General features: G+C 37.9%; 1 protein-coding gene and 1 pseudogene across 10 annotated transcripts in view; one reads left to right on the top strand and one right to left on the bottom strand.

Annotated features, from left to right (window-relative positions):
• Positions 1-24,376, bottom strand: part of SATB2 (SATB homeobox 2) — a 252,709-nt gene that overhangs the window by 132,539 nt on the left and 95,794 nt on the right. The window lies entirely within an intron of this gene.
• LOC112840570 (protein S100-A10 pseudogene) lies at positions 14,699-15,277 on the top strand (annotated as a pseudogene).

The following is a 24,376-nucleotide window of genomic DNA, read 5'->3' as shown; positions in this document are numbered from 1 at the left end:
GGAGGGCTCTTAACCCATTTTACAGATGAAGCACAGAATAATTAAGTAACTCTAGCAAGGTCAGATGCCTTAGTAAGGAATAAGGCCAGGATCTCAACACTATCCTAAAAATCCTTCTGTGTGACTGCTTAGGAAGTTTTCCCATGAGCCTAAATTTTTAAGACTCCATAAAAATCATGGAAAGTGGAACACAGAAATAAGCAGGAATTTCTAAGAATTTTATCAAAGAGGTCACAGCTCAGAAAGACCTAAGAGACAGGAAACTTGCTAACTTTAACATAAAACTTTTTAAATGAATTCAGGGAGCAAATGATGATCTAAGAAAAGACACGATGACTGTTTAAGGGAGATGATAGCGTGTTAAAAAAGATGAAAAGATTGGAGGCAAAACTACCCAATTACTGCCCTATCTCCATTTTATTTGCTAAAGCAAAAGAAGCTTCAAACTAGAAATGCTAGAATAATGGCTAGGAAAGCCCTGAAAGCTAATATAGGAAATAAAGGCATAAAAGAACATCCGACTGCTGTAAATAAGTCTTCTAGCCCAAAGAATTCATGTCCCAGGATATTAGAATTTGTAGAAGTGATACCTGATGGCAAATAAATAAGTAAATAAGTAAAATCATGAAGAAACAAAAGAATTCCAAAACAAGTCAAATTTTAACTCGAAGTTTGAAATTTAAAACGTGAAAAAGTTCAGTCTACGAAGAAAGTATAATGTCAAACTAAAATCATGGCTTTAAAAAAATAAATTAATTAATTGATTAATTTAATTAAATCAATCAATTAATTGATTTAATTAAATAAATCATGTCTTTTGGCCAGGGCACAAATATTTAAGAAAATCTTTCATCATACCTTATAGACACGATAGACGGTAGAGTTAAGCAGTTTGTGCCTTACTGAAATAACTAGTCTCAAAGTCAGACTCAATGGTGCTTCTCAGGGTTATGACTCAGTGTTCTGTCTTTGACCCTACCGATTCAACACTGTACCAATAATTTGGATGAAGATGCTTCTAAAATGTATAGAGTTCATGCAACCAATATAGTTCATTCAATGGGCTACTAACACTTGACTTGATAAAACAAAAGGAAATTTAAACAGGAATGAATATGTTAATATAATATATAATTTTTTACTGTACCTAAATTCATGTGAAAAACAAGAACCGAACTTGATTACATTAAGGTGACTAATATGAGCCACTGTTGTGAATATCTGCTAAACACAATTAATGCACTGATAGAATCAAGATCTTATGTGCGGTAATGAGATGAGTTAGCTTCAGAGGGCCATGGATAACTAGAGAGCAGCCAGATACAAGGGCGATAGAGAGAGTGGAAGGACAGACACAGGATAAAATGTACACATAGATGTCCGTGGTTGTGTAGCCTGCAAACAAGGAAGTCTTCGAGAGTGTGTTTTTATTGTTATTTTCCAGTTCTCTAAGTTGTCTTACAAACAAGCAAAGGAAGTAGTATTAGTACACTTTGTCTGGACACTATTTCTTTTACAGTGATCTGGAATGATAAAACTAAAGCAACTGACAATGGACATCTATAGCCCACAAAGAAGTGATCTCCCTGTCCCAAGTGCAGGCTAGATAATACTCTGCTTGAGAAGTAGTAGAGGAGATTCCTGACCGTGGTGGGGGACAGGCAGAGATGATGGTGTATGACTCAACCATAATCCCAGTAGTCCATTCCAGTTTTTCTCTTTTCAAGGTCAGTCCCATCCACTACTCAGCTATGTTATTTTAACGGTGACCTACACTGCCCTGGAGGAAGGGAATTTACAGTAGATTTATTGATGTACAAAAGACACTGAATAAAATAATAGAAAGCTGAGGTTTTTTTTTTTTTTGAAAGCTGAATTTAGATCATGTGTAAACTTCCCACATTTTATAGAGAGATATAGACATTGCATAGTTAATACCATCTCCCATAAGAAAAGCTTTTTGCACGGACAAGATGGTGAATTAACACATTTATCATGGCTAAATTAATCTGTGCCCTACAACTGTGCCTACTTTATATTTTCAATACCTTATTTGAAAAATCAAGACTACAGTTTTCTATGCCATCGTGTCATAACACCACCTGCAACAAATGTCAACTTTTCATGCAGGAGGAATCTTTGCTTGGAATAAGCATGCTGTTTAGCATTGTTTTGTTTTTAAAGATTGGTCACAGTGCAGATGCCCTTTCTACTGCAGGGGGCAATGTTAAGAAATCCAACTTCAAAAGAGTCACTAGCTCATCTTTACAATGTAATGATGCTGCTGCTAAGTCTGGATTTAATTACAAGTGTGCAAAGGATGAGGGAGGGAGGAAGTCTGTCAGCATGGCTCCCTCTCCCTCCATCACCGCCACCCTTCTCCCTTTACCAACTTTTTTTTTTTTTTTTGGTTTGTACACACTTGATAGCCCAGAGTCATTCATAAGACTATTACAGAGATTATGAACTGCCCTTTCTTTGTGTGTGTGTTAGTTTAGCAGTTAAGGCTATTTGAGGGTCTTAAAAGCACTATTAGAACAAAAACCTTTGTTTAAAAAAAAAAAATCAAGAGCAGGTTGTTTTACTTGCTCCCTGAAACTCAACTAGGACACCTTGAACTCTGCCCTGAGAAGACAATTGGTCAGCCAGACTTAATCATAGGATCTAAGATTAGTTTAATGATATTTGAGGCAGCTGGGACAGATCCTGCTGCATTTCATGGTCCTGTTGTAAACGGAGTCATTGTTCCATGGGCGGAGTATTCTCATCTCAATTGGTATTTGAGTTAAACTGCTATTATCAATCACTCATTTCTCAATGCAGATAACTCAACAATCAGGATAAGACCGTATTAATGTCTCAGTATTTCAGAACTCAGTATTTTCCAGTATCATCTCTGTAAACTTTGCTTCTTCCCTAAGAATCGGATAAAGAATGCTGGGAATTACCATCTTTACCAATCTCCAATCTTGGAGCGAGATTACAACCGAGAAATTGACCTCCCAGTGCATGTTGCTGTAACTTTAACTGCAGAATATTTTAGGCTGCAGTTCAAGAAAAATGAATGCTCCATTCTTTCAACCAACTGCTCAGGGTGGTCACTCTACTTTTTAATGCAATGTGCTACACAGGAATGACATCATAAGGCTATCATAAAAGCAAGTGTTAAAACCTATGATGAATTTTCCTACTATAACTAAGCAGTTAATTAGTGTAAAAGTAGATCAAAACATACACTTATGGTCTGGTAAAACATTTACATTCACCTTTGTAAATACAAAAATAAAAAGTTTTTTAAAAAGTCATAAAAACCCTTTTTGCCTCTTACTTCTAAAGCTCCATTAGTGATCTTGACGCCTAGAGACTGTTGTTCTAATTAAAGAAGGCCAAATAGTAATTGCTAATAAATGGCATTTCTTAATCTTGGATAGTTTCTTTCTTCTTATGACAGAGATCTCATTTGGGCCACCTTACTATGTATCAAATTCAAATCACATTGAATCACCTACTCTACTCCACCACATACATTCCCTTTTCATTCTCTAACAAAGTTTCCTTTGCCATGTCTGACAAGGCTTCCTTCCAAGTAACTCTTTATGTCTAGAAACCAGTTTTTTCCCTTCCCATTTATGTCATTCCACTCTCACTTAAAACTTGCCTGTATCCTCACTGAGTAGAGTTTGTCATCCAGAAGCTCACCAAGTATATAATTGCATGACAACTCCCTTTATTTTTCCTTGCTTATATTTACATCAAACAAGATGTGAAAGAAAAGGGAGATGGTATTACCACCAAAAGAATATTGTTCTATTTATTAATATATATTTTTAAATATTCTTTTAATGTGACTACTACCATGTTTTATTTTTTTTTTTAGATTTTTTTTTTAAAGATTTTATTTATTTATTTAATTGACACAGAGAGAGAGACAGCGAGAGAGGGAACACAAGCAGGGGGAGGGTCAGAGGGAGAAGTAGGCTTCCCGCCAAGCAGGGAGCCCGAAGCGGGGCTCAATCCCAGGACCCTGAGATCATGACCTGAGCTGAAGGCAGTCGCTTAACCAACTGAGCCACCCAGGCGCCCCATGACTACTACCATGTTTTAGACAATTTTATCTTCACAATACTATGAGGGTAGGTACTATTTTTATTTATAGACAAATAAACTGAAGTTCATGGAAGTTTACACACTTATCCAATGTCACAAAGCAAGCAAGTGGTCCTGTCAATACATGAACTCCTGCAGTGTCACTCTAAAACCAGGACTTTAGCCTCGAGAGTGGTTACAGTATAGTATGAATAACAGGGCAAGCAGTAGGTATGGACAGGACATGGTCCCTAGACTAGAGTAACTCACAGATGAGAGGAGAAAAGATAAGTAAGCATAAACTGTGCTAACTTCTGTAGCAGAGAAGGAAGCAGCTAATGTTATTCCATGGGCAGGCGTGGGATGACCGGAGGATGCTCCCCCTAGGATAATTATAATTGGGTCTTCCGTGTTCCAGGTGAAGTGGTGAGGGAGCAAGCATTTCAGAAAGTGCATAAGGACAGAGATTCATGAAAGAATATGGTGCATCCAAAGAATAACGAGAAACTCAGTTCTGAGTGAGGAAGGAGAGAGAGAGAGGCAGCAACCTGGTTGGAAGCGGATGAGAAGGAAGACAAGGCAGATTGTGCAGCCCCTAACTGTGGTGAATAAGAAAGCACTGCTGATCTGGGAATGAAAAAGCAATTTGAGACGGATGAGAGCTAGACTGTTAAGGATGAAGCGTGATGCAAACTTTGAAAACACTTAACAAGGAAAAAATAAAATATGGCAGTGGTCTGAGTCAGGGAGTAAATACTGAGAATTTCGGTTTCGGTTTGGGGCAGTCTTGATTGAGCATTTTTGTAGACCAAACACATAGAGCCAATGAAGAGGGAGAAATCAAAGACATAAGAACTCTAGAAACAAATGATGAAGAAAGGTCCTGAAACTGAGTGACTGTGACTGAGCGAGCAAGGAGGGAGCACAGCACGAGGCAGGGAGGGGACCCCTCATAGAGCTGCACTTCCCCCCACTAACCTGGGCAACACACAAAGAGAGCACCTGCTTCAGACTTCATTATTTCGGCTTTTGTGCTGTTCTCCATTTGCTCTACGGGTCTTTGTATTCTCTTCCCAGAGTGAGAATGAGTCCCCCGAGAGTCAGGGTCAAATTTTATATTGTTTGGTATCTCCCTCCCTACTTAAAACAATGTGGACACATCTGAGCTGGTCATGTGTTCCTTATCACAGTGGATTGAGGAAGAAATCAGGATAGAGCAGGAGACAACACCTCTTCTAACGGGGACAAGTCACAGATGAAAAACAGAAACTGTATCTTCGCTTTATATGGTAAGAGCTGCCCCAGATGGAACTGTAAAATACATGGGGAATGTAATTGAGCTATTTATCAGGAAAAGGCCGTGTAATAAATTGTCACATTATAAATAATCCTGTTAGAGCAATGGAATCTGTTATCTCGTACTTCCCCTCCAGTAACTAAACACAAATATAGTTAATAACAGAAAACGCCAGGGCCATGGAATATTATGGAGTGTTGTTGTAAAAAATATTTAAAAAATTAATACATTGGAACACTTTGGCTATCTCTTTGGTTCCTCAAATTAGGAGAAAACATTTTTTTTAATTTTTATCTTTTCATAATCGGTACATTTATCTTTATAATTTACTCAGTGTTTAATGTGAAAACAGTATTCGAAAGCACATATGCAATCATTTCTTAGCTTCCTAGATCTGGCCTCACAGGTTTTGAAGTCAATTTCACAGATAAGAACACTCAGGTTCAGAGAAATGACTTCTTCAAACACATGCATGCCTAATAATGATGCCAGATTTAAAGCCTACTTTCCCTAACTCATTGTCCTATAGTCTTTCATTAAACAAACCTAAAATTGAAACCGAACTCTAAAGTTATTCTCTCTGAATCTAATCAAAAGTCCTTGCTGGCACGGTTAGCTTTCTGCCCCTCTGCTGTCTTCCCTGATTTCCCATGATAGATTCACAAACAAGCTGCGGCCAACACTGCTACTTATCTACCCAATACCCACTCTCCCCTCCTTTCTTCCTAAAGAATCCCAATTTTTTTTTTCTGAGCAGCATTGTGTCAAATAAAAAACATGATTTCCCAGGCTCTCTAGATCCAAAACTGAGATAAATGACAAAGTCCTGGGGGAAGATGTTCCTTCTGGAATAATAAAGACAGAGCTTCATGAAGAGAGGCATTTCATCTTTTGCCCTTTACCCTCAGCCTCTTCCTGCCTGGAATCCTAACTGGATGCCTGGAGGTACAGCAACCATTTTGCAACTATAGGAAAGAGCCAGAGTCCATGTCCCCGGCTGCACTGGGAAATACTGTATTAGCCTGGATTTGTCACCTATGTGAGACAAATAAAACCCCTATTTGGTTAAGCTACCGTTGTAGAGTTTCTGCTACATGTAGTCACTCACAATATTAAATGATTAGTACCTAACCGAACATCTTCGCTGTGTACTGACATATTCGTAACCTGACATAAGGGGAAGTCTCAAGCAGGAGACCACTAACTAAAACATTAACTCTTTAGCCTGGCATCCAAAGCTCTTTACAATAGATTCTTGAGTCCTGATACCTCCTCAACATATCCTGCATACCAGCCAAACACAACTCCCTGACAACTGTCTCTCTCACCTCTTCTCTGTCCATCAAAATCCTACAGCCTTGTCAAGGCCCCTCTCACACATCATCTCCCTCATCAGTCTAAATGGACCCCCCCCCAACCTGGTGAGATTTCTCCCTCTTTTGAACTCTCAAAGCAATTTTGTTTGCCCCTCTCCTGGGTTACTCTTCATGACAGCGACTGCACTTGGGTTCTCTTCCAGGCAAGAGGTACCTTGAGGGCAGGACCTTGTCATTCTGGTATGGAAGCCCCACCCCCACCCCCGGCACAGTGCCTGACACATAGCAGATGATTAATAATCACTTCTTAAATTGAATTAATAAACACTTCCCCCTCTCCTAATGCATCTCTGACTGATCCCGGAAAGAGTCCACGCCAACACTCTAATGACTTATGAGGGAGCATTTGTGACAGCCGGAGTAAGCCGAGCTGCAGTTCAAACTGCTGTATTGTTTTGACACCAGTGCAAGTGATAATGGGCTGTTACTCGGTGTGTCAAAGCGCTCACTCAAGACTCCTGCGCCAGTTTCTCCTGCCTGTCACAAGCCCCCCCCCCCCCCCCCCCCCCCCCCCCCCCCCCCCCCCCAGCCCTGCAGAAAGCCTTTCCATGTGAAACACCATGTGGCTTCTGCTTAAGAAAAGCCTCTAGCTGGTCACTCCTCTCCCCACGGATCACAAATAAAATGGAATAATTCCAGCAGATGCAGGGCCTCAGTGGCATCCGTCAACACACACCTGTCCCTCGAGATATTATCCCTGGCACATGTGCAAGAGAGAGGTAAAAGAGCAGGACACTGTGGTAACAGAACCAGTCCCAAGGACAGAACTGCAGTCTTCTCGTTAAGTAAGGGTTACCCCATAGCAACACCGAGGAAGCATTCAGTTCAGACTGCAAAAAGTTAGGAATCATAAAAGAAGGAAAAATCTACAGGATGAGAGTCTGTGAAATTTGAATACAATTTAAAAAACAAAATAACTCAAATGAGAGCCATAAAATTTACATATTCAAATATAGGGCCTGAAGTGAGAAACATGCTGTCCTTCACAGTAGAGTTAAACTGAACTAGCTCTATACCTGAACATCCCAAAAGAAAACGTTATCTTCAGGGACAGAATAGTTCTAAGTTTGTCATCTGCCCACTGGCCAAGGTCTCAAACAGTTGTTCAAAATAAGCAAAAGCAAAGCAACTGCTATATACACAATTAATTGGAATGGAGTCGCAGTCATTAATATTATAAACCTGAGAAAAATTGCTAATAATGAATATGAATCACTGAAAGGGCTATAACTTATTAGCTACTATGTATACTATAATTAAAAATGATACTGCTTTAATAAGCATTTAATACTGACGATACACTCTGGGGTTAAACTGAGTAAGCGTTAGTAAGATAATGTATATGGATACTGAAGTTGTATTAAAATGCCATAAATGAGCTATTTAATTTGATGTGAAGGTGAGTACTTCACTCATGAGAAATCAAATTAAATGAATTAATCCCTCACTTTCCCCAGTGAGACTGTGCTTGCGGGGTGCCCAGTGGCCCACTGCCTCTCTAATGCCTCCCCAGAAGGGTGGGCTGTGGTCACATAACTTTTATAATTAGAAGCTAGACCTGTGGTGCCTGCACTATGCCCTTCCTGGTCCAGCCCTTCTCCTTCCTGACCTGATTGATGCTCCACCCTATCCTCCAAGGCTTCTGAGGGCAGCCTCCTGGCCCAGGACCCCTCCCTGCGAGCTGCCCTCTCTGTGGGGCCACACCGGCCCCACCAAGCCCCTCTGCCAACCTTTAGCACCACCATTGCCCCTACGGCCACTGCGAACGGCCACAGGGTAAAGAGGTAGCTGTCATATGCACAGGCTGGGGCAGGAGTGAGGACTGGGGAAAGTTAAAAATAGAAACAACTGGATCCAGAAGGAGTAGGGACCAGGACTTGGCAATAGTCACATTATAATATTTGGCAGGAGGAACATTATATTTCTATTTTAGTGTGTTTCAGTTATTTCCATATAGGTGTGGTTCTATTATACCAAAGTGGGTTATTTTGCCTAAGATCTAGTGGATTATACTTTGTGGGAAATTGAATGAATTTTTAAAATGCACAAGTTTAAAAACATTACTTTATATACAAATCTATGAATGGATAATTATCAAAATAGAAGACTCTCCACTAATAATTATATTTGACTTTGAGGTACACCATGCAATTTTTGATACAGATTTACCTTCGTAATTATACTTTTCTTAGAGTATTATTAGCTTTCAGTTGGTAATTCTAATATTAAAATAAACACACACCAAAACACAGTGGGACCACACATCTACTAGCTGGCAGGACAGAGGTCTTTAAAAGCTGTTTTCCCACAGCTAATGCATACCGATTTTTTTTTTCTTTTTAAGAATAGAATTGCTCAAAACAGGGCAGGGAAGTTGGGGGAGACAGGAACATGTTAAATAGTAAGAAAAGGGAGAGAAATGGTGCGAATGGAGGAAGACTGCCGAGGTGAGGGGAAGGAAGTCACCAGACCAGAATACATGAAAACTGCTGCTTTGGGGCTCACCCTCCTTGTAGAGTCCTTGTTGCCCTGCTGACTAGCTAAGTGCCTCATGCTGGAACATAACTGAACACAACACAACCGAATGTCTTTATCTAGCTGGGCTTTCAGTCACACAAATACGCCTATTTCCTTTCTCATTTATTTATTTTTTACAGCCACGGTCATTTAGTCCAGGCGAAAGAGCGCCCAAGTACTGGGATTCAGCCAGGAAGCTACCTCCTGTGAGGTAGCTCCTGACTCTGGGAAAAGGGGGATGAAAAGAAGGGGAGCCCTGATGCAAAGGTGACATTACATTAAAATTTCCCAGGAGACAAATACCTACTGAGTCCCCAGGGGAAAACATTTACATTCCTTCCGCTCCACACAGTCCCAGATTTGCTTTGAGGCAGCTCTGCAAGTGGAACCACGTCAGAAGAGAAAAGGTATGAGCAACTGTTTCGGAGGAGGAATGAATGGGAAAGTAGTGTGGTTTTCCACACAACTGCAGAAAAAAGTTGTGCTAAATAAAATGGCTTCACTGTAGGTGAGTTGCATTTGTACTTAGGTAACTCGACATTCAGAATGCCACAAAAGGAGAAAAATTGAACACATGCAAAATATTTGTCACCTGACTAAAAAACTAGCTCATTTGATTACAAAGCCATCAGTGAACATCTAAATTTCCATTTCTCATTAATAAAGGCTATTTCATTTTTAAAAAGACTCGATTTCAACCAGATGACTTGGGGGAGGTTCTGTTAATTATCGGCATGTATAAAATATATATTAAATGCTTTGAAAAAAACTGGAAAGAAACAACGTAGTGTAGAATGCTTTGTCCACAAAAAAGAAACCAACTCTTTCCCAAGTTGGTGAAGAGCCGTGGAACAGGATTTTGTTGATCCAAACACAATATCAGAGGATCTATTCTTCCGATACTCTATGAAAATCAAAAGGATAACGGAAATAATATCAGTAATTCACATCCAGTTATCTCTGAATGGCGGGCTTTATGAATGGAAGCTACAGAAAACAAAAGAAATTAACATACCGTCTCTGGCTTCTGCACTGTAAAGTAACTGCAACGATAATAATTATAATAGCAACTAACATGTACACAGCCCTCACCCTGTGTAAAGCACTTTATATGGATTATTTCCCTTAATCTTCCTACAAGCCCACAAGAGAAGTGTCTTATAGATGAGGGAGGCACAAGGCAGAGTCACAGAACTAGGAAGTGAGAGCACCGACTCTAAAAGCCCAGCAGTCAGACTCAGTTAACACCTAGCGTCACACTCTACTATCCTGTCCTCAATGAGAACAAGACTGTAGAAGACAGAGAATCCAAGGTCCAAACCTCTGTTAACACCATGTTAGGCAGCTTTTCGCTGATCCGACAGTTAGATGAGCTTAAGCCCGCAGGATCCACTCTGCACCGCGACCAATTCCTAACTGCCTGGGAGAAAAGAAACTGGAAAGTCAATATGCTTTTAACCATTTACGTTCATTAAGCTGGGAATTAAATTAAAAAAAAAAAAAAACTAATGTACAATTATGAAATTTTATCAGTGACTTTTACTTTCAAATTTTGGTCTGGCTTACTTCTACGTTCTCAATAAAACAGCACTATTGGTTGTTTTACTTGGTTTAATAAATTCTAACATTTAATTTGAATAACCATTTTCAACCAGCTTTTTGTTACACATAATAGAAAATACACCTAGAAAAAAATTACATGAAGATTCTAATACAAGTCCCACTTACACAGAATAACATCTATGGTCTGAACTCACTGGGCTGGAATCTGATAAAAAATTTGACCACGATTTGCCTTATGGGGTTCTGTTTTTATCTTTGGCCCAAAGATCTGGTCTCCACTACAATTCCTGCCTGTCCATCATCACAGATCAGCTCTCATAGATCCAAAGAAGACCAAGTGAGTGATTTCAGCAGACTTAGTGAAAAATCCATCACTGCCCAACAAAATCCAGTCCCACCAGCAATCAGCATGTATCAATCTCTCCCACACAGAAGACGACACTCTTATTTTCCCAGAATCCCTAGTACTACAAACAGAACTATTTTGGTTCCACATATTTCAAAGCCTTTTTTTATAATTCAGGACAAACAAATGACTGGGGCAGCTTGGGGACACAAGTTCTTTGAGAAGTGCTTAAACTCACAACATCCAAATTTTGAGTTTTAGCCTTCTACCACCACAGAGACCTACAACAACACACTCTGTTTTTAGTCCAGTAGAAGAAAAAAAAAAAATTCTTACTCAGTCTTACTATGAATAAATTACCCTCCAGAGGAAGTCAACACACACCTTCCAGGAAACTATTAAATGCACTTAAGAAAGAATTTTCTAAATGCCACCTCCCCCATTGCCCTGAAAATGGTCCATTCTCTCCACAGGATAAAAAACAAAAAAACAAACAAGCAAAAACTTATTTCTGAAGAGTTAAGTTAATGCTAAAGAAGGTCAATTAAAAAAGATATATCTGCATTCCATGACTTCAGAAGTTCAACCTGGGCTGTGCTTGATGTTTTAAAAAAAAAAATTTAGTGTGTGTTGTAAATCAGCTCGGGATGCCCACGTGAAGGCAGTGCAGCCTGGGAAGAGTGTGTGTCATTGTGGCACATTCAGCTGCTCCAGCTCCACAAACAGCACTTGTAATGAAAACGCGGCCATATATCTTGATTTGTCAGAGAACAAATCAGTTTTATCTGTTCATTTTGTGGTTTAGTGTTGTAGGTATTTTAGAAAACATAATTTATAATTCCTCATGCAATTATATATGAAATTAAATCATCTCACTTTTCCAGAAGCATCAAAATATTTCAGATTAAGTAGAATGCACTTGTAATGTCTTTAAAGTTCTCATCTCCCAATCTACTACAAGAAGAAAAAAAATAAACAAAGGAAAGAGAGGGGGAAATATGTAGCATCTTAATGAGTTAGTCTAGTCGTATTAGGGCAGGCCTGTAGAAGCTTTTACTTATATTCACTACCACAACAATGCCTAATAGAGAGGCAGGCGTGTGGTGGCTAAGCCACTGCCTCAAGAGGCGGAATGCCTGGGTTTGAACATTTGAATGCTGGCTCCCTCACTTAACTTGCTGTGTGCCCTGGGGTAACTCAGCTAACCTCTCTGTGCATCAGTCTCCTCAGCTGTGAGATGTAGATACCTGTACCTATGTCACACATGGTTTGTGAGCATTAAATGAGTTTACGCATGTAACATACTTAGAACAATGCCTGGCACATAGTAAGCTCTGCATTTGCTAGCATTGTAATTAGCAACAATATGCGCTTCTCTCTTTTTTTAAGGACTAAACATCCATGAAAACATAACAAGATTATGTCTTATTGACTAATACGGAGGCATCCCAATGAGAGACAAGAGAATATGTTCTATTGGTGGGTCCTTGTTTGGGTGATGTATTAGTTATTTTAGTAAACTTCAAGACAATGTAGCCAAGATCCCTTATTAAGTATTAAGGGACACCTCCCTCTCCTGGAAGAACACACCACTCCCACAAGTGTTTTAATCCCCCTGATTGACAACAGTGTTGGGTCTATTCTTTTTTAAGTAATCTCTACACCCAACATGGGGCTCGACTCATGACCCCAAGATCAAGAGTGGCATGCTCTCCCGACTAAGCCAGTCAGGTGCTCCCTATTCTTTTTAATTTACCTGGCTAAATTAGTATCTGCAGAGAGACTCAGACAAATTCATAATTTTATCATTAGTCACAAAAGGAAATTTCCCCTTAGTAGTAAGACAGAAAAGCAGTTGTTAATGTTAATTGCATTAGTTTCAACCGTAAATGGGTGCATTTTAAAATCCATTAGGGGTTACAAGTAAAAAAGAAATATAGCAGCAAATTATAACTTACTGTGTTACATAAAGTATCTTTGACACATACACTTATTTTTATCATAATGAGACACTGGCTTCATAATTAAAACTCTTTCATATAACTTGATATTTTGGTCACATGAGTACATTTCAATACATAATCTGAGTTACATCAATCCTTATTATGTCTATAATTAAAACCCACCTAAATGTTTATTGAAAGCAAATAACTTCTCTCTATCCAAGGGCCACAATCATAAACCACATAGGAAGAGAATGATCCCTACCTCTGAGGACAGACCTCAGTGTAGGCTGAATGACTCCAGAAAAGCACATAAAAAGGAGCCAATCAGAATGGTGCCAATGATACTATTGGGAAGGGGTGCAGGGTAGGTGGCCAAATACATTTTAATTCTAATTGGACTATTTCACACCTGCTAAGCTACAGGGAAGACTATGAAAAGAAAATGGGTCAGTCTTAGAACTATAAAATACAGAAGGAAGCCAGAGAGCTGCTCATCTCTTTTCCATGCCCAGCAGGATCTGAGGTCCTCTAGAAATAAACCACCAAAAGGGATCACAACCCACTGCAAGTATGGGAGCTTTCATGATTTGTTTGACAAATTCCCTACCTCCAATAGTGGGCTGTGCTCAATCAATTCAAGCACAGGAACAAATCCTCCCTGAGAGTTTCCCCCAATGATTCTTACATAAAATCTCCATTCTACTGTACATGGCAAAATCCAGAGGCCAAAAAATAGACAAACTGTCATCAGTTATTAATTCCTGGGCCAAGGGACATCTTTAACACAGGACTGTCATTGTAAAACTAGTAAGCACTCAGTAAGTAACCCACACAATGCTGTGTATGTGTTTTTTTAAAGAAGAGAAAGACCAAAATGTGGGTAAGAACAAGACTATTATAAAAACAAAACATGAAATCAATTAACTAAAGTTTCCTGAATGACACAATGATTTTTTATTCTTCTACCACATTAAAAAACTTGACTCTTTACCACAAGGCAAAGGTAAAAACAAAGCAGGACACTGACAATTTCTTTCTTAATAACTGGCCTTTCACCTGCAATGAACCAAATAAAAAAATTATTTTCAAAGGGTAACTATACTCTCATATAAATGTTGGATAGAATAAAAGTCACTCTGATTGTCTAGCATCGACTAGGCACATTGTCTGCACTTACCACCTCCTAATTTACTGACTGCTCCTAAATCTTTCTAGATAATCAAAAGAAAGCTAGTACTTCACATGTGATTTGAAAACCAAGAGCTTTACTATTTCATAGTATTAAAAATAATAAGAAATATGTACATTATGCATTATAATATTGAGTATAAAACCACAGGTGAAAGTATTGCATATATACAACCTCAACTGTGTAAAAGAATGCCTTGAACCAAAACTAAAGGGGAATGCCTGAAAATGTTACCTACATTTATCTCTAGGAGGTTGGTCCTTGGGTGACTTTGTCTTCTTTCCACTTTTTCTGTATTTTTTAGTTTTCTATAACTAACAGGCATTAGTTTACTACTAGAAAAAGGTTTTTTTTTAAAAAATTTGTAAGTTTAGCCCGCCGCGCTCCGCTCACTGGCCGTGCGTCCCAGCCAGCCAATCGTCCCAGCCGCACCTCGGGCCAAGGTTTCAACAGACCTCACCAAAATGCCATCTCAAATGGAACACGCCATGGAAACCATGATGTTCACGTTTCACAAGTTTGCTGGGGATAAAGGCTACTTAACAAAGGAGGACCTGAGAGTACTCATGGAAAAGGAGTTCCCTGGATTTTTGGAAAATCAAAAAGACCCTCTGGCCATGGACAAAATAATGAAGGACCTGGACCAGTGCCAAGATGGCAAAGTGGGCTTCCAGAGCTTCTTCTCTCTAATTGCTGGGCTCACCATCGCATGCAATGACTATTTTGTAATACACATGAAGCAGAAGGGAAAGAAGTAGGCAACATGAGCAACACTCCCGCCCACCCAATGAGAGTTCTCCCTAAGGGTCTCTAGGAATCTGTCCCACAGTTTCCCCCTGTATAAAGGATTCCATGAGCAGATCGGGACCCTCAGAAAATGTACAAATAAAATCCAACCCCCATTTGAGAAGCAGAGAAAGAAAAGTCAGATAAGCTTTTGATTTTTATATTGCTTGCACCCTCTTACCCTCAATAAACAAATCCTTCTTCAGTTCCTCAAAAAAAAATAAAATAAAATTTGTAAGTTTATAAAGAGCTTAAATATACAAAAATGGGGTCTCATAAAATAAGTTCTCATAAAATGCCATCCCAAGACAGCAAGTTCAATTTTGTTATTTAAACTCAAAACAAGCTCCCCACTCAATTTAAAAATAGATATGTTCAGCTACCAATTCCAAAATGTCAATCTTTGGTTCATGCCTGTAAAATACAGTCACTATCAGTTTGAATTGTAGACTAAATTCACAGACTGGAAATATAATGCCACTGAATGGGATACTGGTTAAGTACACATTCTCTGGAGCCAGTAGTTTTTGGTGTCAGCCAAGCTTTTTCCCTCTCTGAGCTAAATTTACCTCATTACCTCAGAGTGTCTCAGTTTCCTCATTGATAAAATGTAGACAATAATATTATGTAGTTGTGGCACCTAGGTAGTTCAGCCGGTTAAGGGTCTGCCTTCGGCTCAGGTCATGATCTCAGGGTCCTGGGATTGAGTCCTGCATGAGGATCCCTGCTCAGTATAGTGCCTGCCTCTGCCTCTGCCTCTGCTCCTCCCCCCGGCTTGTGCTCTCTCCCTCTCCCCCCCAAATAAATAAATAAAATCTTAAAAAAATAATAATAATATGTACTTTATGGGGTTATTATAAGGATTGAATGAGTAAATACATGTGTAGCACCCAGAACAGTGTCTGGTACATAAAAAGTACTAGATATTAGTACTTAATATTAATTAATAATATCAATTTTATTAAATATATTCATAACATGTCTATCATGTAAAAATTCCAGTTTCCCTTAAAAAAATTAAACCATGGCTTAATATAAGCTAATTCTGACAATATTACATTTATCCTATTCCAAAAATGAAAGAGGCCACACAAGTAAAATTTTCAGAAAACTGAGACTTAACCTTTTAAGTGCCTACACCATTTTATTTTTAATCCTCAAACCCCATTTGAGATCTTCAGTTTTGTTCTGGCTAAGGAGAAGCCTGAATTTGCCAAACTCCCTTATGGATAAGATGGGGAATCACAGACCTGTACCCCTGAAGCAAATAATACATTATATGTTAATTAAATTTAAATTTAAAAAAATAATAAAAATAAAAGATGGGGAGAATAAGGTCAACATAGCATAATATAATGTCAGGTCTTACCTAACATTTTTTTTTTTTAAGATTTTATTTACTTATTTGACAGAGACAGAGACAGCTAGAGAGGGAACACAAGAAGGGGGAGCGGGAGAGGGAGAAGCAGGCTTCCCGTGGAGCAGGAAGCCCAATGTGGGGCTCGATCCCAGGACCCTGGGACCATGACCTGCGCCGAAGGCAGACGCTTAACGCCTAAGCCACCCAGGCACTCCTTTACCTAACATTTTTATATATTTCTGGTTTGTTTTTTTTATGTCCCCTACTGGAATGTACCTTGAGGACAGGGTCATTATGTTTGGCTCTTTGCTGTGTCCCCAGCACTTAGAACAATGTCCAGCACAAAGTATTTGTTAAATGAATGAATAACATGATAGTGTGCAAGAGAAACAGAGAATTTATAAGAGAGACTAAAGATCTTAATAAAGAGCTTATTTTCCAAATAATTCTGATATATTTTCCATTGCAGAGTGTCTAAAGCAGGCCCCCTTTCAAATAAGTCTCTTCTCCACCCCACAAGGAATCACTGTATTCATAATAATAAAACAAGACATTTAAAATTGTTCTTTATTGCTGTGGCTCTGCAGCATCTATCCTCAGGAACCACCATCTGAAGTTGGTAAACTGCTCAGCACCTTGGATCAAGAACAGACTGCCCTCTTAATCCGCTCCCAGGATGGGAAGCCCAACTTTTACCTGGGAGATTATTCGACTTTGTAGGGCCAAATTATGGAGGACACAGGTTTGCCTGTGCTATTAGCTTTCCAGCATTTCACTCTCTGATTTACAAAACTGACAGAAAGAATATGTCGGATTATTTCTCTGTCGAATGTGCCCGGGAAGCTGAGAGGAACCTCGGGCACTGTCTATTTGCATATAGCCTGCAGCGATCTTTTCAAACCCTAGTAACGAGTTTGTAAAACAGTAGTGCAGATTTGCAGTTCTGTCCTGAGTGGTATTTCCTCAAACGAAAAAGAGGAAGACAGAGGAAAACCTTTGTGTTTTTTCTCATTGACACACAATTAATTTTGCCAATTACCGTTTTTGAGTGAGCAAATGGCACTCACTCTACAGATTGCAAAGCTACCATAAAGAAAAAGAAAAAAAAAACCCACTGAATTTCAAAGTGATGGGTTTTAAATGCTCATCACAATCCTGTGAAATCTATCCTGCACCTCCGAAACCAAACCAAGGTGCCCAAGAGTGACCAAAAGACCAGGAGGATGCGTTTCATCCCTGCCTCCCATGACCACCACTGAGCTTGCCCTCTGGTCACACTGCAGATAAAAGAGGTCCCTGACATCTCAGGACACCACTTTGTGTGCCAAGCTACCTAAATAAATGATAAATAAACTGCCCACTAACTGATGCTATGCAGATGAATGAATTATTGAGTTGAAATGCCATAATAATTTTAAAATACAACAAGATTGTATCTGAGAAAATTTGGCCATCCAAAGTACAAATGTAAAATGTACACTAATATAAGAAGTGAAAGACCTATGATTCTGAAATTTCACAATTTTGCAAAGAATTAACTGAAAATATAAGATTTAGATGACAGAGCTCTTATCCATTAAAAAAAAAAGAAAAAAGCAAGGAATTTTTAAAAAGCATTTTAATACTACAAAATGCTTTATGGCCAAGAATTTTTTGTTGTCTATCACGAATATCAAAACAGACTCTTCCTAGAGTTGAAATATGATGGTATAGCACCAAGACTGAGAGTTGTATCATTGGAGAACTTTAACTATCAAAGATCTACCCAAAAGGTAATAGCACAATCTATTGTAGCACTTACAAGTGTTTCAGTGAATATGCTTTTTATTAAATGAATTTCTTGAACAGAATCTGTACTACATCTTCTTAAAGTACAGAAAGACGTGGGATTTCAGTAAATGACCACCTTACATTTAAAATCTATATATTGGTAAAAGACAGTTATACTTTAGAAGGATAGAATAAAAAATTAATCACAATATAAATTGTATCACAGTATCACCAATTTTAGGTTGTAGGTTTCCTACTCATAACTCCTCAAAGCTATATATTTTTAGTGATATACTTTAATTATTAAATAAAAGCTGTATATCACTGTGGGTCAATCTGTTTAACCTAGATCATTTTACATGATGCCAAAACATAGAACTAGATGATTAGTCCCCTCCAGCTTATAGACATTCACACCTAACTCCCAAAAAGAGAGATTTTAAGCAATTTTAAAAATGCACCAAAGCTAATGGCCACCATGGCCAATTGCCCCAAACAAACAGCTGACTAAAAATATTGCTAAGCACTTCCCTCATCATGGAAGAAATAATGAGCTAGCTTTTTAATGAATTCTCTTCACTGATATGATTTTTTTAAATGGGCATTCAGGTAGAAATTGAAAGGTCAGAGATCAGACTAATTTTTTTTTTAATTCACTGCCCTTAACAGTTTTTATCAAGTATTTCCTACTCAACTGCTAGGCATCCTGCATGTCAAGTTGGATAGGGTCTTCATCCTCTACAAATGTACATGCAGACAGTAATTCAATCAGCTGACCTTCATGTGAGCCATAATTATCTATATATTTTAAGTAACACATATTTGTGCCAACATAAGCAAATATAAGGAATACAGAACTACAAACATTTATGTTAGACATTCATCCTTTTTTAAAAAAGATTTATTTGAGAGAAACTGCGCACCCGAGTTGGGGGAGGGGCAAAGGGAAAGGGAGAGTATCAAGAAGACTGTGCTTAGCATGGAGCCCCACGTGGTGCCTGATTTCACCGCCCCAAGGTCGCACCTGAGCTGAAACCAAGAATCAAACACTGAACCGACTGCGCCACCCAAGCGCCCCTCATCCTTAAATATATATTGGACAAGGAAGTAAAATGGCATTATTCTTCCATTGGCATTTAAAAGTAGTATTTCAGGTTTTGCTCTGTGCAGATTAATAAGCATATGTACACAAGCATATATGAATATTTAATTTTATGTAGTACACGAGGGAAGAGTATAGGGGGTTTGTTAGAGATTCGTATCAGCACAGCCACTGTTTTATATTTTGGCCCATCCAGCTCTAATGAGGGTGAGACATGGTTAACAACAATTTTGGGTAGCTTTTTTAGCTCTCTTTTGAGAGCCACAGAATTTTTTTAAAAAGTAGTTTGTTTGTTAAAAGATTGCTCCAAGGCCTAAAATTTCTAAATATGCACCTTTTTTCAACATTGCCCTTATAAAGAAAAAACTGCTGAGAGAGTCTCCCAAACATGAGAGTTTAATTAAAGAAGGAAAAGTGGGGGGGGGGGTGAGGGAGAGAAAGAGCCAAAGAAAGAAACCAGGAAAGCAATATAAGGCAAGAGGTCATTTTAAACATGTTCAGTAGGGAGAATATCAAACTTTCATAGGCTCTTAGAAACATATGCCTTTTAAGCATCCTCCCTCCCCCCACCCCAAAAAAGTGTGATCTTTCTGAATTCCATTACAAGGTTATGATTGAGCTTACTAATTGTTTATTTAAAATCATCATATTTGCAGCCATTTATAGGGTTAAGATTTTCATTAAGTTTAGCAAAACAAAAATAATTCTGAACTAAAATGGCAAACATTAGATTTAGAAAAGATCTTTTTTTTTTTTTTTTTTTTAAGTAGGCTCCATGCCCAGCATGGAGCCCAAGGCAGGACTTGAACTTAGCTGAGATTAAAAGTTAGATGCTTAAATGACTAAGGCATCCAGGCGCCCCTAGAAAAGAATTTTTAAAAATTTAAGAGAATGAGAGAGACAGATCAACCAAGTGGAATATATCGATCTATATGGCTCCTGATTTGAGTAAAACACACACACACACACACACACACACACACACACACACAAAACACACTAAAAAAGAAAATTATAAAATGGGAAATTTTTGAACATTGATCAGATATTTCAGGACATTAAGGAATTATCTGCTTTTTAAGAATCATGCTGGTATTGTGGTTATATTTTTAAGATAGTCGTTATCTTTAAGAGATACTTAGTAAATATTTTGTGGATAAAATATGAGGTTTAGGATGTACTTTAAAATAATCAAGTGGGAGAGAAGTAAGCTGGGGGTAAGGGCAGAGATGAAACAAGACTGACCATGAATTGCTAATTGTTGATGCTACATGATAAGTTTATGAGTATTTACTATACTAGTTTCTCTATTTTGTATATGTTGCATGTTCCCAGAATAAACATTTTGGAGAAATGAAGAACAGAGCATTTCAAGCACTGAATAACCTAAAATGGAAGTATATTCATTTCTAATGATAAAATTTACCCCCAATGTAGCTTCTTTGTAACGTTCTTTCCAATAGTATGTTGTAAAAAGCTAGTTCCCGGGCGCCTGGGTGACTCAGTTGGTTAAGCGACTGCCTTCGGCTCGGGTCATGATCCTGGAGTCCAGGGATCGAGTCCCACATCGGGCTCCCTGCTCAGTGGGGAGTCTGCTTCTCCCTCTGACCCTCTTCCCTCTCATGCTCTCTATCTCTCATTCTCTCTCTCTCAAATAAATAAATAAAATCTTTTAAAAAAAAAGCTAGTTCCCTGAAAAGTATATAATAAATGAACAAATAAATTAATAAATAAATTAAGCCGTTCCTTTTAAAAATATCCTTATTATTTTGGTTTTGTCTTATTCTATTTATTCTTACCACTGTTTCTAGTTCTAGACTGAAACTGTTCTCCCTGTGTAGAATGCCTTCAAAAAGATGAGGTCCAGAAAAACACTGACAAAATACCTCTCTGTTTTGATTAGAAGAATTTGGATCCCAGCAATCTTGTATGTTTTGAATAAATAGCTCTTTGAGTCTAAAAGTTATTATTTGAAGTGTTTTGCCCCCATGGGTGGAACCAAAACATCACTGCCCATGGGATGATGACATGGAATAATCTGGAAATGGTGAAGCTGATCACTAAGGAGTCAAATTATATTTTACTTCTGATAAAAACAGCTAATTCATGAATGGGAGCCAACTTCACAGTGATATACAAGGAAAAAAAATTTTCATGGATAAAGTTTAGTAAAAATGAACCTTAAAAATACCCGTTTTCACTGTCAACAAACAGTTACTGAATTCCTATAGACTTCACACTGTCCTATGTATCACTCTGTTTTGAGGGAACAAAATAGTTTCTAGTTCATAAGTCCAAATATAACGACTGAAGACAGTAAACTGGCACTTTTTAGAACTGCATATATTTCTCCAGGGTAATAAATAATACCGTCAATCCATTTGTTCAATCTTCCAACATTGACTAAATGCCTATCACAAGTCCCACCCTTTGTTCTAAAAAAAAATGAGCCTCTGAGAACACAAGAGTTTCACCAATAAAAAAGCCAACAACAAGTCTATTTTAAAAATGGAGACAACAGTAGACGGAGTGGCAAATAAATAGCTTTCTTTTAATGAAGCAAAGCAAGAATTTTCTGGAAATTTTAACACATATTTTCCAACTGGTCACCTACTTCCAAAAACTAAAAAGAGTAATTCTTGAGTATTTTTCAAGAATAAAATTAACATTTAGTTATAAATTAGCACTAAACTTGTAAACAGATTTTATATGCATTTCTATTCTCCGAACCTCAGTATTCAATATTTCTGAGCTCAGAGGATCAAAAATCAACTAATAATCTACATACTAAACTTTTCTTGTGTTATTGAACTACCAAATGTAGGTTTCATGAAAGCAAGATTTTTTTCAGTTCTTTATCCCCAGAGCCTAGAATAATGACAGGAACATGGTAGGCATTTAATACTGCTTAATTAACTAATTTGAAAATCAGAATTGCTGAGGAATATGCTTTTATTTTCATATCAAGAATCATTTAGGCTTCGTAAGTAGGAACAGTATATTTGAATTACTCAACCTACTATAGGCCTTCTATTTAGTTTTAGGAATTGGCTTCAATAGACAACAATTCTGTAAGATTTGTTTTTTTGTTTGTTTTTACTGAAGGCTGTCTCAGTTGCCTTGAAAAAGTATCTCTATGTATAATTTATCAGTACTGAATATATATAATCATTATCAAATAAATATAATCCTGGGGCGCCTGGGTGGCTCAGTCTGTTGAGCGTCTGACTGATTTCAGCTCAGGTCATGGTCTCAGGGTGGTGAGATTGAGCCCCACATAGACTGGGATTGGGATTCTTTCTCCCTCTCCCTCTGTGCCCCCCTGCCAACCTGCTCACACTCTTTCATAGCTAGCTAGCTAGCTAGAATCCTTATGTTAAGCAGCCACTCTAAAAGTCCTGCCTTTTAGGGTTTATGTCAAAGAGTAAGAAGCAAGCATTAAATAAGAACTGACTCCTACCCCAACTCCCACTGATGATGGCTATCACAGAACAGTCCTGTGGTTAAGAACCCTGACTCTGGAGTTGGATCCCTGGGCTTCAGATCTCAGCTCTTCCACCCATAGCCCTGTGTGCCCAGGAAAGTTACTTCCCTTCGTTGTTTGCCTCAGTTTCTTCATCTGTGAAATGGGGGAACATACAACTTACTTCAAAAAGCTGTTGTGATATTTAAATGAATCAGTACATGCAAATCTTTTAGAATAGTGCCTGCTATACTGTAACTGCTCAATTAATATTACCTAGCACTATTAAAACTCTATGAAATCCCTTAGTTTATTTATACATCACAGGGACTCATTAACGACTTACTCTTTTTTTCATCTTAAACTGAAAAAACAACAGAAGTACATCTGTATCGTGGACGAGTTTTCACACTTATGGATACGTTAGGGACAAAGTGAATTACCTATCAAAATTTGGTAATAAGGTAGAAATATCAAATTCCCACTTATTAAGAAAATTCATGGAGAAAGTAGACTTTCATACTTATATATTCTTTCTGATTAGAAAAAGAACACAATCCCACTACCATATAATCCCACCACCCACACTGATGACATCTGAATAGATTTCCTCTGTCTTTATTCTATGCATATATGTATAATATTATATAATTGAGACTGTATCTGGCACTCTTCTTGATTCACATAACACGGTATTAAATGTACTTTTGCGTCACTTTTTTAAAATATCATTTTAAATGATTGTATAAATTTAATTATTCCAACATAAACAAGAAAAAATGATAATTAATACACCTTCTCTTCCATAATTTTTATATACTCATGAACCCAAAAATAACCAGCCAGAAAGAATTTTTGCTTATTTATTGCTCAGCATGTTTGTTTTTAAATAAAATTTTCTGGTCAAAACTAAATTTTACAATCTTAAGAAACAAGAACAAAGCTGGAGACAACACATTCCTGATCTCAAACTATAGTACAAAGGCATAGTAAACAGTAAGGCACTGGCATAAAAACAGACACACAGATCACTGGAACAGAATAGAGAGACCAGAAATAAACCCATGCATATATGGTTAATTAATTTACAATAGAGAAGCTAAAAATATACATTGGAAAAAGCACAGTGTCTTCAATAAATGGTGTTGGGAAAACTGGACAGCTACATGCAAAAGAATGAAACTGGACCACTACCTTACACCACACACAAAAATTAACTCAAAATGGATTAAAGACTTGAATGTAAAACTTGAAACCATAAAACTCCTAGAAGAAAATACATGCAGTAAGCTCCCTGACATAGGTCTTGGAGATGATGTTTTGGATCTGACACCAAAAGCAAAGGCAACAAAAGCAAAAATAAACGAGTGAGGCTACATCAAACTAAAAAGCTTCTGCACAGCAAAGGAAACCACTAACAAAATGAAAAGGCAACCTACTAAATGACAAAAAATATTTACAAATCATATATCTGATAAGGGGCCAATATCCCAAATACATAAAGAACTCATACAACTTAAAAGCAAAAATATAAACAATCTGATTGAAAAATGGACAGAGAACCTGAACATGCAT

Source organism: Callorhinus ursinus, unplaced genomic scaffold (genome assembly GCF_003265705.2).
Source record: "Callorhinus ursinus isolate GAN/ISIS: 27379988/994484 unplaced genomic scaffold, GSC_fseal_2.0 scaffold2, whole genome shotgun sequence".
Classification (NCBI taxonomy): domain Eukaryota; kingdom Metazoa; phylum Chordata; class Mammalia; order Carnivora; family Otariidae; genus Callorhinus; species Callorhinus ursinus.
The sequence above is the reverse complement of the archived record's forward strand: the minus strand, read 5'-3'. Positions and strand labels throughout refer to the sequence as shown.